This window comes from Streptopelia decaocto (genome assembly GCF_964273445.1).
Source record: "Streptopelia decaocto genome assembly, chromosome: 17".
Taxonomy (NCBI): domain Eukaryota; kingdom Metazoa; phylum Chordata; class Aves; order Columbiformes; family Columbidae; genus Streptopelia; species Streptopelia decaocto.
In genome coordinates, this window is record NC_138672.1 from 4,096,422 (window position 1) to 4,108,718 (window position 12,297).

At 41.1% G+C, this 12,297-nt stretch overlaps 1 protein-coding gene across 4 annotated transcripts in view; it reads right to left on the reverse strand.

The window, feature by feature from the left end:
- The window catches only part of TNC (tenascin C), a 67,208-nt gene extending 55,209 nt beyond the window's left edge, over positions 1–11,999 (reverse strand). For all 4 annotated transcript variants that reach the window (XM_082067505.1, XM_082067504.1, XM_082067503.1 and 1 more), the window contains exon 1: positions 11,831–11,999. The gene's annotated coding sequence lies outside the window, so the exon portion shown is untranslated. The remainder of the gene's footprint in view (positions 1–11,830) is intronic.
- Between the last annotated feature and the right edge of the window lie 298 nt (positions 12,000–12,297).

Genomic DNA, 12,297 nt, shown 5'->3' on the forward strand with positions numbered 1-12,297 from the left:
GTGAAACTCTGAATGCTGAGCTGAAAAAGCTGAACAAGTGTTCATTTGGAGTAAATTTTTTTAAAAATAGAGCTGACATTTCCAACAGTGGCTGGTACACTGGTGTGATTTGGGTCCTGCTGTGCAGGCAGCACAAGAAAGGGAGGATTTATCTTCAGGATTTGTCCTTCAGGGATGTGTGGAAGGTGCTGGGAGGCAAGGGAGCACACAGCTCACTTGTGCTCTGCCACAGCGGAGCCTTGGCTTGTGGTGCTGGGAGGATGGATCTTTCTGCAGAGCAGAGCCTTTCTCTTCAGAAAGTTTGGAATACAAAGTGCCTGATGGATGTACTAGGGAGTCTTCTACTGCCTGGTGGGAAAATCAAAGTGGAAATAAATTTTAAGATGAAAATTGCATATATATATATATAGTGTATATATATATATATATGGCAGCCAATGAATATGTTTATTTGGAAGTTCCAGTTCAACAGAATCGTGAGGCACAGACTTACATTATAGTATTATAGCAAAGTGAAAAATGAACAGGTCTCCCACTGAATGGACTCCCCAGGCCTAGAAAAACGAAGTCTCAGCAGTGGTTGAGACAAAAGCTTCCTAACCAAGGGTCTGCCATCTCAAAGTCTTCTGAACCATGACGAGGGAAATGAAGCTAAATGGAGCTGGCTCGTTAGGGCTGGAAATGTTGGGTTCCCACTGAGCCACGTGCTCTCGGCAGAGACTCCAGAAAGTGCTCACGACTTCAGGATTAATCGTGTGGTCTCGTGGTTAGAGCCCAGGACTCAAACTCAGGCATCCGGCACTGAAATTATTGTATAAATCATCTGGTGTGTCTCTGTGTATCCACCAGCAAAACCTCACAGGGGGAGATGTATGTCTCGGTGAATTAAGTATTTCAAGGACCTTATAGAAAAGGTACTGACAATTTTCCATAATTAAATATCTTCCAGCAGAGTGCTATAAAATTGCCAGAAAATACATAAGTAAAAAGCAAAGAACTGAAGGGTTATCCCCTGCAACATAAGGGAGAAAAGGAATCACAGATGGGGAAATACCTTTTGTACTGGAGAAGAAAGTCTGACCAGAGTTGTGTTGCAAATATGCAGATAACTGCATGACTGCTGGAAATTCTAGAGTAACAACAGAAAATTGAAGACTTAATCTGAAACCAAAATATAGGATATGCCAAGCCAATAACCAGAATAAGATGATGAATGCATGGAAATAAAAAAGGTTAACAAAACGCACAGCAAAATATATGAGAAAACTTGAGAAAAATATGCAAGTGAAACAAAATACATGGGTGCAGCTAATTACCTTATATCTGCAAAATGCCCTTTCATCTGTAATGGTCTCCAGACGTTTTATGAAATCAGAGTAATCGTTGACACACACACGTACACACGACCTTCCTCCATGATGAGCTGTACCCACTGTTGTGTAGCAACATCTGCTGCTACACAACTGATGTGATTCATATTCTCAGACAAAAAGAAGAATCCTACATCCAGATCAAACCACGGAAGGATTTTTATACAAACCACAAGAAACAAACCAGTTATTTAACAGGGCACATTATTCAAACATGTTACATACAAACTAAAAAAGAGAAACAGAAGAAGTGTTAACTATGGGAGAAGTAGCACCAACTCTGTCTAGTGTAGCTCCTGGTGACTGAGATAAGGCACAAGTTAACAGGGATTTCTGTGTGTCCTTGGAGCTCAGGTTTTTTGTTAAGAGCTCAGACACTTGAGCATCGATTTCTGATAATGGGAACTCAGAAGAGAGAAACAAAACAACCGGGTCAGTGGGGTGCTTTTGAGCTGCATTCAGACTCGTGGCAGGGTGTACAGCGATCAGTCAAGCAGAACAATTTGCTACAAGCTTGAGAGGAGAGAAAAATAATAGGACTATACATTTGCTAAATACTTTTTCTTTTCTCCCATCTGCAAAGCAATCTCTGTTTTTACTGTGGCTCTCAGAGCTGGAAGAAAATAGCCTTGACAAACTGTGGATTTGGAACAGCAGGACACATCAGTGATGTGAACAGCAACAAAGGTAATGGATTCAGAAAAACTGTCTCTGTTCTAAAAACAGAAGCAGAACTATAGAAATGGGTCATCTCAGAAGGGCTCCATGGAAAGCAGACGGGATGTGCTCACACCTTCCTTTTGCTTTGTTTCCCACTGAATCCCCCGTTTGCATTTACAGCACAGAAGTGAGTTTTACCCATTAGTCTCTGAAGACATAAGTGGAGCTCTAGGTTGTTAAATCTGGAACTGAATGAGGTCCATAGCAGGGCTGCCACAGGCGCTGCAGCCTAGATTAGTGCCTTTCTCAATATAAAATACCCCTTTCACAGCAAAAGCAACTTTTGGGCATAATCTCACAGGAGAAATCACTCTTGCCTCCAAAGTATGCACTGTACCTTTTAATAAAGCTTTTCCTAATAGCAAAAGCATTCACTCGGTCTCTTGGCTTTTTCCTCCTCAGAGCAAAGACGCAGAGCTGGAAAAGATCTATGGTTTTCTAAACTTGTCTTTGGAAAGTTTCTTTGCCAAGTTACACTTTGTCAGGAGCTCATTATTTTCTGGGTAGACATTAGAGACTTCACTTAGAAATATTCTGAGGGCTTTGCTGATGCAGTTTCAAACCATGAGGTTTGTGTGCTTTTCTGCATGAATCACAGCAACTTACATTCATTCCACATGCAAAGTTCTGCTTGATTTCCAGACCCTTCTCCACAGTGTTTTTTTCCAAAACCACCTATAGGTTTTCCACAGCCCATTTCATAAAGTTCTAGATGGCTTTGTAATGAGATGGGAAGAGCCGAAATTCAGGACCTTGGAATTTTCTTTCCACGGCTTTCACATTGAGCAAAAGTTTCTGAGAACAAGGCAATAGCCACTTCTGGGGATATGGAGCCTGGACAGGCTCATTTGTCCCTCAGATTCACAACTGAGGTATTAAATGTCAGCTTGTAAACTTCTCCTGGGGATCAGAAAAGGTTAGCCAAAATTCTATCCCATACAACCAGCATCACACTTTTCCATATTTAAACTGATTTGAGCTCAAGGGATGTCACACATGGAGGTAACTGACGTCAAATTCTTCCATTGTAATGACTTTGCTGTAACTAAGAGCACAAATAATTTACACATGTATTGGTCTGGAATAACAAGAAGTGTCTAAGAAGTATGAACTACTACAGATTATACTGGTCAGCAGGATACTTCCATTATGCCTTGTGGTTATTATTTGCATGCAGTTTGTAATTTTACTTGGATTTAACCATATACTTATTCAAGCACTGAAAATGACATCTCTCAAAATGTCTCAGTCATAAAAGCTTATACTATTCTTGGCAAACAGAAATATTATTACTTGCCCCCTGTCATCAGCAGACTTCTGGTGTTGTCTTAGAAAAGCTGGGGAAATGGATGCGAAACCCTTCCCCAGACAATTCTTTGCTTTTAAACCAATCTTTAGTTGATTTGGGCGGCTTTTCCTCCCTGCCAGAGCTCCTCTGTCCTTGGTACTAACAGCTGAAATGGTGCAGGAATGCGCAGAATTTTCTAACTCACAAGGCCACAGAAGGATTTCCTTGAAATCTGACTTCCAGTAACAGCCTCCAGGCTTGCTATCTGCTTGGCCTGCTTCTGTCAGATGCGGTAGCATCAAGAATTTGCATCTTTGGCAACCTAGCAAACTCTGAGTAGAACAAAATATACAAGGAAGAGTGAAGATGGACTGAAATTAACTACAGCTTGGCAAGACAAAATATAAATCAGATTGACAATATATGAAACAAATTGAGTGCAAGGCATTTGGAAAAAAGAGAGGAGACTGTTTCTAAGAAGTCCAGTCTGAGGATGTTTCTCAGTGCTCTGATGTAAAGCAGAAGCACTTATGTAATGTAATGGAAAATACAGCCATATACACAGCCCTGAGCAAGTGATTAGTGGCAATGGTGACTGAATGCGGACAAAAATCTGTGCTGCTGTTTCAGATGTCAACAAATTGGGCACTATTACACTAATGGGAGACTTGAGAGACCTCCACCAGTACCGCTCTGACCTCGTTCTCTTAACCCACGGCGACTTGAGACCCGTCGGTGTTAAAGTCTGAGCTGACAGCAATTTGAGCCATGGAATAAAAGAAGGGATGTGGAGCTCAATTATCCAGCAACAGATCTCCAGTGAAATCAATGCAGTTGTGTCACATGAGAATTTGGCTGGCAGCCTCTGAATTCTGCGTAGGAGAAAACCAACCCCTCAGAAACCAAAGCTGGAGTGAAATGGAGAAGGAATAATGCAGACAATGAAGTGCCACTCTGTGCATGAAAAATGCTCAGTGGATTCTAATTGCCTCTCTGTCAAACTGGGTTTATCCCCATGTTACTCCATGAACAGGACTGCTGACCTACGTGAGTACAAACCACATCAGATCAGGCCAAGGCATCCTCTGCAAAAATAGATTTCTCTACCATATAATTAAGACAATGTCAAGCAGGTATACTATGTTCATATTCAACACCCCATATTGAAGTGAAATAGTAATTGCTTGTGTTAGCTGAAAAAGCTCTCTCCCCAGGTGTAACCACTGAAATTAGACACCATAGTCTCAATATTTATTCACACTACGGCCCCTTTTTGTCAGTGCAGTAGGGCATATTAATAGGATATAAGGCTATAGTATATATGTAAGGGATATTTCTATTTATAGGAATTACACTTTTCTTACATCACAGAATCACCAGTCTATAGTTACCCGGGTCACCCTTCTTGCTCTTTTTGAAGACTGGAGTGACATTTGCTTTCCTCCAGTCCTCAGGCACCTCTCCTGTTTCCCAGGACTTGGCAAAGATGATGGAGAGTGGTCCAGCAACAACCTCAGCCAGCTCCCTGAGCACCCACAGGTGCATCCCATCCAGACCCATAGATTTATGGATGTCCAGATTGCCTAACTGCTCCCTAACCCAGTCCTCATCAACCCAGGCAAACTCCTCCATTGTCCTGCCTTCCTCTGGAGCCTCAGCGGTACGGGGCTCCTCAGGACAGCCCCCGGCAGAGTGGACAGAGACAAAGAAGGCGTTCAGTAACTCTGCCTTCTCTGTATCTTCTGTCACCAGGGAATTTTATGTATATACAAAGAAAAAAAACAAAAAAAAGAAGACATCGCTTAAGCGTTCCTGCACGTGTTCTGAGTGACATGAATAGTAGGAAAGAGAGTAAGGCCACAACCTGGAAAGCACTGTATTAATCTAGGCATTACGACACCAGAAGAACAGAGCTTCTGAGAGCACAGATGGGGCAGTGACACCAAGTTCCCAGAGACACGACAGCCTGGACAGCAGTGGGGACAGGCACACAGGGCTGGCTGGTAGTAAACCATATTTCCTTGCTTCTGCCAGCAACCCCGGCAAATCCCGGTATACTACTACTAAGGTAAATAAACTGCATATGAAATAATGTCCTGTGAAAGACAAATAAAATATAAATAATGTCTAATGCATTTGAGAATGGCACTCTCTCTAGGTCCTGCACTCTTTCCATCAAACCTGGAGCTGCAGCACTTGTGCTGCTGGGTCACTGTGATTGACTTGCTAAGCTGTAAAGTGTATAAGTCTATATCATAATTAACGCTTGGCAGTGGAAATATAAATTGCCTGGCTTGTAGATGGTATATCCTCCAATAAACACTTCACTTGGCCACCAAACTGGAAAAATAGATAGGATATTCATAAGGACTGCTCACCATGGGAAATGCCAGTATTTCTTCCTGGAAACTATTTACATTGCCAAAATACTTCAATAAGAAAAATGATCTGAGATCTTTCCTTTAATATGCATCCTGTTCTCATTTGACTTGTAGTCTACAGTGTGCAGCATTCATTCTGAGTCAGACTTGAATTACTGTAGTACAAGCAATGCAGAAGGGAAGTACAAGCCACAAGTAAAGGAAAAATATGTGTTACACTGTCTCACTAAGAGGAATGGATTGCCTACACATCACAGGCTACCTTTATATCTTTCTTGGCATAGACCTTTGTCACAGAGCACAGAGAAACTATTTAGGAGCATTCAGCATATCCAAAAGGGCTGATTTTCCCAAAGAACCAGTAAAAACAAAGAACCAGTGCAAAGCAGACACTGAGCTCCTTTTGAAAGCCTAACAAACTGACTTGGGACAAAACGAGATCACGCCAGGCCAAGAAGGAAGATAACCACTCAAGTCTTGTACTGAAGCGTATAACATACTGAGAGGGAACCTTTCCTGTCCAGATAAAGGCTTTTCATTGGACTCAAGAGGCAGAACACCATGGTCAAAAGCATTCAGCTCCCAGTTGGCTCTCCTACCTGCTAACCCTGAATTCCCTCTTCAAGACAAGCCCAAAACTGGCTGACAAAAATCTGTTTTCAGTTCTTTTAATTTCCTAGGAATGAAAAGCAAACTCTTTTCTTGGAAAATAAATCTTTTTTTTAAGCCCTCTCCAGCAGGAGTTCCTTAATTGTGGAAATAACTATTTAGCCAGTTCTTACGAGCACACAAGGAAACAATCTCACTGTTTAACTTTCATGTCTACTCAGAAGAAGATATTGACATCCCTTTTTAGCTTAATACTGCCAGCATAGTGTAAAAGAACATAAATATAAAGAAGAACCAAGAGTTTAGCTTAATATTATTGCTAATGTCATAATGCCATAAGAAAATTTGCGTTTGTAATTTTTGGTTTATGAGCTGACGATGTTCTGGTGCATCTTGGGATAAGGCACAGACAAATGCTCAAGTATTAGTCGAAGCAAAATCATTACAGCGGAATTCCCGCAGGCACCAGATTTCAGACTCCTTTGAGTATTTTGGCTGGTATCTATGCCCATACAGTCAATGCCACAGCCTGGCATGGGGAAGAGGCAGACTGCTACAATAGACCTTTGTTGTGCCTGTGATTCAAGCAATTGTTTTTAAAATCTGTATTAAAGATTTCTGTTCTACCACCCTGTACTTTCTGCTCAATTGCTAGGAAGAATATGTTTTCTAAGCATGAAACAATATCATTTCTGTCACAAGTTTGAAGAAAGCTTCCTTTCTCTTCCCTGCACAGTTGTGGTTATGGGGAAGGCGTTTCTGTGTGAGTAATCTTGCTAAGTGGGAAGCAGAGCTCCCCTATTGCTGGGGAAGAATGGACCTCCAGTAGGCTGATAAGTGATGGATGACTGAATGCAAACTTGGCAACATCGTTCTCCGCTCCCCAAAGAATACAAAATGCCACAGGCTATTCGTACACAGGGAGTCCCCAGTTGGAAGTTCTGAAAACTTGGCAACATCCCACCTTAGTTTAATTGAAACTACAGTAGCAAGACAATTAAGGATGGGAAATTGGAGAAATTTCTTGCGACAAGTTCAACTCAGGATGAATTTAACTTTGTGGTTGACTCATGCATAAGCCAAACAAAAGCATAAATGGAAAGTTATTCTTATTGATTCCACAACCTGAGCGGCAAAATATCACATTTGCTTATGAGGACTTACTGGTTAACGTATGTTATATCCTATAATGTTTTAAATAAGTCTAAATCCAGATATACTCACTGAAACTATAGGGTTTTTGTCATTTGTCAACAACAGGATATACAGTATGACAGAGAGAGAAATCCAGTGAAATATTACCATTAAGGCCATATCTAGTTATAAAGGCATATATATCGTTTCAGCAAATGTTATAATAAAAAAAGACACTAAGTAATTCAAACCTTGTGCTTTTAGCAGAAGGATCCCTATTATATTCCCTCTTTCAACGCCTGAACACTTTCTGCTGGATCAAGAGATCTCTTGTCAGGCAGAATCCCATTCCGACTCCTTCTCCTCAGGTTTGGTTACATCATACATTGAAAGACTTCACTAGCTGGAAAAACGCCCAGGTTTTAACTTCTCTCACATGTGGAAGGCATTTAGCTTCAGCTCAGATTGGACAGAGGGTCGAATGCATGAGTGGACAGTAAGCACTGAGTTAGGGGACGTTTCACACTTGTATAAACCCCAGAGCTCGGTGGAAACTGAGACAGCTCAAGATTGTCTCCTGGGGTTGTTAACTTTCCTTCTTTCCGGCAGTCCCATTCCTGAAAGAATTGCCTTCTTCCTTCTCTTTACTGCACAAAGAACTTTTCTGAACAGCTAATAATAGCAATCCTAAGTTCTTTGTGGCAGAGAGCATCACTTATTATGCCTATTCACTCTTTCTGAAACAATGAGGCCCTAAAATGCTGTAGCAATAGTAACATCATCAACTTCTAATGAACTCCTACAGAAAACCAATACAAGCCACAGAAAGTCCTCTTTGATATCAAGTGGTTTAATGAATTAAATTACACCTTAAAAACTCATAAGTGGTCTGTACACATTCCTCATTTTCAGCTCTTGATCTCAAGTTATGATGCTTCCTGTCCAGAACTTACTAGTTACGAGTCCTACAAGTGCTTGCACTCATTTTGAATACTTCTCAGCCTGGGTGATGATAAAATATTTACTCAACTCAATTCACTCCGATTGGTATCGTCCTTAGTTTCCCAGTTCTGTAACAAAGATTGTTCTGAAATGTTACATCAGCAGCTTCCTTAAAGCTGCTAAGGGGAGCTGTTACATTGCACAGTAGTTTCAGACTTCCTTAGTTTATAACCACAGGTTTTGAGAACAGAGATCAGCCTTTGCAAAGGTTTTGCTAAATTCACACCAGAAATCAAGTCTGAAAAAGTGCATGTTGGTAAATCTGAGCACCATTTTAAAGCCCAGTATCTCAATACTGCCACAGTTCAAAACAAATACCTTTTTATTATTGGAAAGCTGAGATTTCTAACTTTCCAGTGACATAAGTCATCCATTCCTAAGCCTAGAGCTTTATGAGACACTGGACCTTAAAACTGTCAGTGGCCCTTCAGCTTAGCAGACTCTGATGGCACGTGTCCAAGGATGAATATATCAAATCACAGGCTTCACATTGGGGTAATTTTTAACCACTCTGAATTTCTCATGTTTCAATATATGCCAAGGAGGTAGGACAAGTAAACGTGCAGCTAATAATGAAGCAGATCCCACCCTCTGCATTTACACTTGCTTCCAAATGTAATGTTCAAGCTAGAGAGATACCAGGTTCACTAATGGAAACAGCCAACTGAACACAGTTTCTCCCTTAGATTGGCTAAGACGGGACATCCACTCACACCAGAAAACTCTCATACAACCCAGCACACTTCATTGCCACTTAGCACCACTAACAAACCTCCAAACACAGCCTACAAACCACGATGAACAGATGTACTGTGGTGGTGTTCTAGGAAAATCACAGAGAATTGCACAAGCAGGACTAGTAATTCAAATGGTTTTACCAGAAGGGCTGAAAGGGTTAAAGCTCCAGCTCCAAAGCAACATCCCTGTTTCAAATGCACATTTTGCTTCTCTGTTCTGCTTCACCCTTGAAAAGGGTGGAAAAGTCCTGAGAAGCACAGGCTTTGCCATCTAATCCCATTTTCTCATCAAAAAGTGAAACAATACTCAAGAACACACTTTGACAGTCTCTTTGCAGCAAGGCAGAACATCTTCATACCTTAATAGTCTCTAGCTTTTTTTAGATATTTTATAAAAAGCAGTGACATGGAAAATAAGCCACCTGATCTGAACTTCAAATATCTTTAGAAATATTCTTCTAGCAACTTGATATTTAAGTGAATATTGACAAGACTTGATCCAGTCTAAGGAACTAGGAATTAAAGAAGAGAATAGATTTTCATTAACAAAAGCTTCCAACTAACACAGTTATTCAGAATTTTGTGAAGCACCTTTTAGCCTCACTTTAGGGATATTCCAAGTAAGTTCTAGCATTGTTATTTCAACAGGAGAATTGGATCTTGTTGGTTCTCATATGCCTCTCAGCACAATGTACCTGGGTGAGATTTCTTCAGCACAGTTATCAACTTTGTCCCCAAATGAGACGTGACATTCTCATCCACAGGCTGTATACTTTTCAATAAATCCTTTGGCTCTTCTACAGCTTTGGAAACACTGATAAATTAACTGTAGTTATAGGATTAAGGACTGGAACTTGCAAAGAATTTTCTCTGGGCAGAAAGGAGCCAGAGGCTAAAATTAATGAGCAAAAAATATGGGAAGCTAATAATTTGCTAAGGATAGTGCCTGTGACAGGGTCAGAGGCAGTGGGGCACACAGCCCCTGTTCAGCATCCCTCTGTGCCCTTTCTCAGCTGTTTATCACCAAATCCTCCCAGATCAACAGTGCAGAGGGATGCAGCTGAAAGGGGATGCGCAAGGAACCCCCGATAACCCTTCCTGGCACTTTCCAGCTTCACCGCCAGGAAAGGCAAACTGCAGAAACACCGATTCTCTTCCTTGGGCTAAACACTTCAACTCAATCAAAAATCGGCTCCTCAGCCCCCAATAGCAATGAGAATAAAACCCCAAAGACATCATAACACTTTCCTGGAAGTCTTCCTAGAACTCACAGGACTGCCACTAACACCCACTGTCCAGCTTGTGCTCTGATACAGCAGCCTTCAGACTTCACAGCTTTAAAAGGCAAATGCACAAGCCCAGCATAATAAAACAAAAGCTACGCATAACATTAATCAGGAAGTGTGTAAAATGAATTCTTATTATTTAATATGATTTAAAAAGTAATCTGGGAGTAAGACTTTTACTCATGCCATACAATTGGATGCATCTCATTAGTTTCTATCTTTTCATGAAGAAAAACTTGATAAGTATCTTCATTATGCTTTTTCATTTAAAAAAAAGTCCAGTGTGCAAGAAAACATGTCACCATCATTTCAAGCTGAACGTATCTTTCTCCTGGATAGTGTAACAGACTTCTCAGAAGTTCACAAAAACTGCCAAAAACTTTATCTCCTAATAACCAGAGAGCAAATGAGGCAGGGAAAACTCCACAAAGGAAACATGAACACGAAGTTGGGAGTAAGTGGGCTTAACTCCTAAACGAAGGTAAGTGCAATCACCTTCTCCCAGTCGGCTTCTCTGTTTTAAACCAATTTGAGCCTAACTGGGAAGTGCAGAACACAGTCATGCAGAAAATCTCAGTGCACGAGGGAGCAAGTAGTGAAACACACTGAAAATCCAGTATCTCTAGTTTTCCAATGCTGATGGAGAATGTCACCCTCCCTTTTCACAGAACCCACCCAATTTAAGTATTGGTAATAAGATATCGGTGGAATCTTCCTTTGTCTTCTGCTCCCCGCTGCAGACAGACGTTTCCATACTTCTAAAAGAAACTGGAGCCCGGGGGGTGGGGAGGAAGGTGACAAAGGGCTCAGTGCAAATTAACTGTGCAGACAGCAAATTAAAAAGGAAAAGGGCCTGATTGTTTTAGAGTCGTACACAACAGTGTAGGAAGAGGAGTCGCCTGGAAGGTTTAAGAGCTGCAAGTGGATTTACACTGGTACCTCAGGTGAGGATGGGGGAAAGAGTTATATGACTTCAGTAGGGAATGGGAAATCCCAAATCTGCCCTCCTGTCACTTAGGTTTCTGTCTATATTTCTGTAGATGTCCAACATTCAACTCAGTCATCCTTTATTCATTCATTAATCAGATTGATGTCATTGAGACATTTCTTACATTATTATTACACAAATAGAACACAAACTAAAGACAGGCAGTCTCCAATTCAAAAATATCCCCTAGTAAGAGCTGTGACTATTCAGACTGACAGTTATAACAACAAGGGTCAGGACAGAACACCATGTCATTGCAAACTTGTGAGGGAGAAGAGCTGCTGATTTTTTAATTTGGGAAGGAAGCAGACTTACCTTACAGCCTGACAGACCAGATCCCACCGGGAGCAGTCTCCATGAAATAAATACGACGCTCAAGTCAGCTCTCTGCTTTGGACTTTGTTTGCCGTCCTGTCAAAACTCAGAGAAGTTGCTTTGTCTAATTTTGCCTGTAAGCGCATGAAAGGCAGAGACGTTTGACAGTAAAGCAAACTGGCCAGATCAGCCAGATTCTGCTGGGTTTATATAGCTGAGCTGCAAATCCCGATCCTTGGCTCATTCCACTGTAATAGGATGCCTGAAGGCATTTTTTTCAGTTTTGTTTTAAAGGAACAGCCTCTCTCTTTGGCTTTGCTTCTGAAAGGAACACACATGCTCACATACACACTGTCATACACACACAAAAAAAGAATTGCATGCAATTTATGGCTAAAGAAGGAAACCCCTGAACCATTAAAAAAAAAAAAAGTCAGCTCAGGGCAAATGACTCAGAAAGCAGAATA